Source organism: Thermobia domestica, chromosome 18, assembly GCF_964235325.1.
Source record: "Thermobia domestica chromosome 18, izTheDome1.hap1.1, whole genome shotgun sequence".
NCBI classification, from domain to species: Eukaryota; Metazoa; Arthropoda; class Insecta; order Zygentoma; family Lepismatidae; genus Thermobia; species Thermobia domestica.
The window spans coordinates 32192200-32198199 of record NC_137471.1 but is presented as its reverse complement, the minus strand read 5'-3'; positions in this window follow the sequence as shown (position 1 = coordinate 32198199).

Sequence of the window (6000 nt, the reverse complement as noted above, 5' to 3'; positions counted from 1 at the left end):
ACATTCGTTTTAATGAATCATTCATCTCCGTTAGCCTGAAGAGCATGCTACCTACCGTTTCCCTTGGGTGCTGGCTCACGAAGAACTCCCTAAGAAAACAGCTGATAACAATCCTGGTCCAGGCTCATATTCTGTTGGGCGCAGATTGATAATGTTGAAATGTGAACAGTGATTTGACATGAGCCACGTTGATGCTTTTGAGACTCAGGTTGTGTTATACTTACTTTTGCGTATGCACACGCATACGTACACGTAACTGGCAAGCCGTCTGCTCGCAGGAATTCACACACACATGAATGAAGACGGTGATATTTACTTAGGTAAATTCCTATTTATTGAGTATAAATATATGTGGGTACGGAACAAAAAATATATATATATTAACAACACACAAAATTCTCACTTGGCAGAGCTATATGCTCGAACAGAAGAAATTGCTCTACGGCAATCAAATAAGCAAAATGAAGAATAAACTTTTAACACTGCATGGTAAATGTAAATATGCACACACTCTATATGAACACTAGAAACATAGCCCTTGTTTGAATATCACTAGCACTATATATTCACTCTTCGTATTATGCTAAGATTTTCACTATGTGATAATGACGAGGGAAAAAGGGGGGAATACTGCTGATTGAGGTATCTTGATTCCTAAAAGACGTTACATCTCCAGAAGGTATTTATCTTGTTTCACATCCTATATGTATATTAATGTAGCACTGAAAATTCTTCATACTATCCTTCTATACGATGTCTTGCGCTACCTTTTTCTCCAGCAAACTTTTCCACACTCTTGCTACAACGGATTCTCCTTGCTAACTTCTCGCTTCTGCTCGCACTTGGGAATAACCCGTCTCGATACTCAGGGTTGACAATGCACTATGTAAAATAATAAAGGGAATGTTAATGTTTGCCGCATTCATAGACATTGCCAATGTGTCGATTTATAATAAAGAATACTGGCAACATTTAATTTGATCCCGTGGGAAAGAAGCTTTGAAATAATAGTTGAAAAAGTGTAGCAGTCTTAACTAATAAATTCTTCCCATGGTTATAGATCTTTATGCACTGCTGTTATAGGTAAAATTGTTCAGTGGAAAGAAGCGAACAATGGTAACAGTGTGTATGAGTCATCCCACCTACGACTCCTGCAAGATAGGAACGTTTGTTCTCACGGCAGGACGGATGACGTAATGCGAAAGCATGAGAACACGATAAATACAATATCATTCACACACAATATCAACTTCGTATCCAAAAATATTCCCAATGTTAATAAATGTAATTAAGAAAAACGTATATGCAAAACAGTCATGGTGACGAAGACTATAAGTTGGAAACTATTTTACAGAAAGAAAAAATAAGTTTGCTACGACGAAATACTCTGTTGAGACGATGAGCGTTGCATTGGAAAACAACAACTTCTTTGTTCTATCGTGAGAAGCGATAAGAACGACTGAAGAACACCTGCATACACAGAACGAGTTGAAATTCTCACCAAAAGAGAAATAGCTTTTAGTTGAGTAAAATAATAATTTCGTTGCATGAATGAAAGTTAAAAAGAAATACACTGGTCGTCCAAAAACATAGTTTTGTGGCCGGGCAGACGGTCACAACTTGGCGATCCGCAAGGGAACAACACATTACGAGTTAGCGAAGTAATGCGTTGAGAATCCTGGGCAAACACACATGGGAAAACAAGTTTGGAGGTTGTGGCTTCTTTTCCAAAATACGGAGTTGGCAACACTGTTCTTGGTTCACTGGGTATGGAGGATTATGGGGAAAACACTGGTAACACTGTTTTCGATGAATACTATTCGCAGTGAATAACGAAAATAATATTGATTTCTCACTATGAATCACTAGGGCTATTTATTTCGTTTAGAACACTGTTGATCCAGATGCATGACTATCAGTTGATTCCAGATTCCATGAGATGTTCCTGAAAATTCCATATCCAGATGTCTTCTTTCTTCTTTCTTCTGCGAGGAAAGTTCCAATCGGTGAAATCCAGTCTTCTTGACAATTGGGGTTATGGGGTGCGAAGACAATTATAGCACATAAGTGAAAATCCCTTTTTTTTTTCAACACTGAGAATAAATATTCTCACTTCACTGTGAACATTTGCTTTAAAGTATGCTTTGGTATATTCACTATTTGTTTGTGATGCGTATAACACTTCGGGCTAAACTGATTACGTGAAAACGAACACGTGGTTTCACCTGTACGTGTGAAAATGTTTATAGGGCTATATAGTTTTGTTTCTATTTATTTATTTTTATATATATATTTAGTTCTTCAGTTTTTTTTCTCAAAAGTATTCATGCTTGAATAGTTAAAATATTTAAATAAAAATTGACAAGTATAGATAAAATGTAATAATAGAAAACGCTAAATATTTTCAAAATACTGGAATATATCGAGTGAATATGTTAACTTCAAAGAGAATAAAAAAATCGATTTATTAATCTGAATGTGAATAATCGTGAAAATATAGGTTAATTCACCTGTACACGGATGTTAAATCATAACAATCCTAAAAGTTCAGACGAATAAACATTCGTGGGATAATTTTGTGTGAACTGAGAACACAAAATCTTGCATACTAATAAACAAAAAGTTTAAATTCCCAAAATATGGGTAAGACACACATATATATACCTTCAACAAAGAAGAATTCTTTTGAAAAACATTTACGAGTTATTTCTTCATCCAAGTGTATCCAAAACACTCTACGAGTTCGCATGCCAGTACGTATATATCTCGTTGAATCGTTTTAACTAATCTCATCCATTAACTGATGAAGATGCCAGGTTCCATCTAAACAGTTCGTTAGTCTTATTAAAGTAAATTAGTTAACCATTATCGAAAAATACATATAAAAGAATATTCATTAGTCTTTATGTGGTAGTGAGATGTTACACAAGACGTCAGTAGAACATAATCATGTTCAAAACAAAATATAAGAATGTAAAGGAATAGTGATCTTGAATACTTCCAAGGAAATTCTTAAAGTCCAACCCCTAATGCTTATAATAGGACAATGAAATTTTGTTAACATAAAATCAACAATGCATGACAACAATATATAGGCATGTTATAAATGCAATCATCTCTCATGATGCAAAATTCCATCGTAAACAAACGCCTAGCCTGGGCGTAATGGATGCTCATCGGCACTTCCATAATGTCCACAAAGTCTGCAATAGTATACTTCAACATGTTCATCAACGACACATGTATATTTATCGTAACATTCACATTCGCCATCTCGAATTGTGATTTAATTAACGTACGCCTAAAACAAAATCCTATTAGCAATTCATTGTATAGAAGTACAATAACAAGTAATTCCTGAGGATATCAAGATAAAGACACAAGATGTAAACATTCCTGAAATATTCATTATCGATGAAAATAGGACGCTGTAAGTCGAAACATTGAAATAAGATAAAGACTTTAATAATATTTCTCGAATAAATTTTTTAACTTTTCAGCTGTAAATCTAAATAAATGGTTAACAACAAGAATATTAACGTGAATATTATTTCACCTAGATAGATTTTAAATTTTGGCATCGACAAAATTAATGGAAACTAGTTGGCATGGTATGAGTGATTAGTTCTTCAAATTGTATGCGTTCTTGTTCCGCTAAATAGACAAAAGTTACGATTACTGAAATGCAATAAAAGAAATATTTGAAATATATCATAATACATGCTAACATAGTCTTAAAATACATGAGACAAAATATCATACACGAATATTTCACAAAATCAAAATATCAGTTACACAGAAATACTTCAGATTCTTCGTGGAAATCTGTTGAAATATGAAAATAGCATCAATAAGTATGGTAAATTCACAAATATTGAAATATTCATCAAGCATAAAATACATTATAATAATAATACAATGAAACATCATTAAATTTTAATATTTAATATACACAGAAACATATGTCTAAAATACAGAATACGAATACACAGATTACAACGAAATCTCAATGTGTGCATCAAGGAAGGAGAAAATTTCCAATAATTACCGAATGATGGGTTAATTACTGGGGTGTCCAAGTATTTCATGGTTCACCACGCCATGTCTACCTAGAATGTAGCTTGGAAAATAAATTTAATCATCCCTTATTAATGTACCCTAAAATTCCTTCCCGAAGGATCGGTCGTATCAAGGTGCTAAAGAAGCAAAAAGAAATGTTAATAAGAAACCCAAATAGATTGGTTAGATTCCAAAAGAAATGTTTAGTTACGGTGAATACCGCAACCGAAGGATACGACCGCACGTCTTGAATACATATCTTCTTGTGTTTCCTAAGACAAGGAAAAAACTACGTAAAATCTTAATGTAAAACATCTTAAGACTAAACAGTCTACATTGTTTGACATATCTCGATATAAAATATCAACGTACCATATTAGACACATTTGTACCATATTCCGCAAACACGCTTAATCATATTAAAAGTCAAAAACTTTAATAAAAGTCTGCTGAATCTGGCCTTTTTTTTTTTTTCAAAATAGGCCCCTTCTCAATAGAAGTCCTCCAGTCAAGTTCGGAACGATCAGTTTGACAAATGAAGGTTGCCAGTAAGAAGTGTTGAAATAATATTTCAACAAAGGATCTCCTAAATATAAAGATAACAAACGGGTAGATGTTAAATTATTGGTATGAACTTGCTTTACTTGGGAATCATCTTTCGGATTACCATTCACACTTTCCTCTTCTGTTTCCTCATTGAGTTTAGATAAATGAAATTTCCCACTAGGAGTAAGCGAAGTAAGATTATTGGAAGTGTCAGGTGTTACTAAATTTAAATCTTGTAAAATGTGTTCTGGGAGTTGCCTTTGTGCCAAAGTTAACCAAATTTTGCGGGTTTCAGGCGTTGGATTCCAAAGTTTTGTCCTGTCCATGGAATGCAAACCTATATATTCACCTGTTGTGGATCAATAAGTATTAATATAAAGTTTAAAAATCTACAAATACACTGGATCATACCTAAATAACCTGAAAACGAAAATTGAACACTAAATCTAGTTTTCCTGAAAGTCAGAATCTCGTTCGTGACGATAATTTGACCTTTCATAATTTCGTTCGTTGTTCCGGTGATTTTTGTCATTATCACGATCACAAAATTGTCTATTGTTTTTATTTTTTCGGTGATCATTTCTTCGATCTTTGGAATTACCATTACGTGGTTGTGGTCGTTTATTGTAATCGTGGGGGTTACGATTCCAATTTTGCTCGTGGTTAGTGTTCTGATTACGAGAACGTGGTCGTCGATCGTTGTTGTCACGATCATTTGCATGTCCCCTGTTCCAATTACCGTTTCTTTGTGCCTTGGTATTATTAACTTTCTGATTGTAATACCTATTCTGATTATTGTTACCATAACCGAAAGATCTCTGATAATTTTGAGAAGTTTGATTCTGTCTATTGTTAGAATTGTTACCCTGTGTATGTTTTTCCTCTCTAGTTTGTTGGAAATACAATGTTTCTAATTTCTGAATAGACGCTAAAAATTCCCTAATATTAGTGCAAGAATGTAAATAAAGTTCCGTACGAAATCTCTGAGGTAACATATGTATGATATCTGTTAATATCAAATTCTCGGGTAATTGCGGTGTCAGTTCTCTAAGTTTATTAAACTGATCTAAAGCAAAAGCATGTACTGAATCATGGGTTTTGGGATTGAATCGAGTTGCTTTACAAGCTGACAGCCTGTGCTGTATCGTCGCGTCTCCAGCGAAAGATTCGACTAGCGCTTTTTTAACTTCTTCTAAAGTTTTAAATTCCTCATTACGTGTATAGTACCAGCTTAAGGCTACACCCTCTAATACATGAGGTATGGCTTGTACTAAGGCTTTTTCTGACAATTTTGCAACTTCCGCAGCTAATTCTAACTTACGCAAATATGTGTGCACTGACTCATTAGCGGGATCACCTTTAAACTTTGGTAAATACGCAATAATTTTCGGTGTA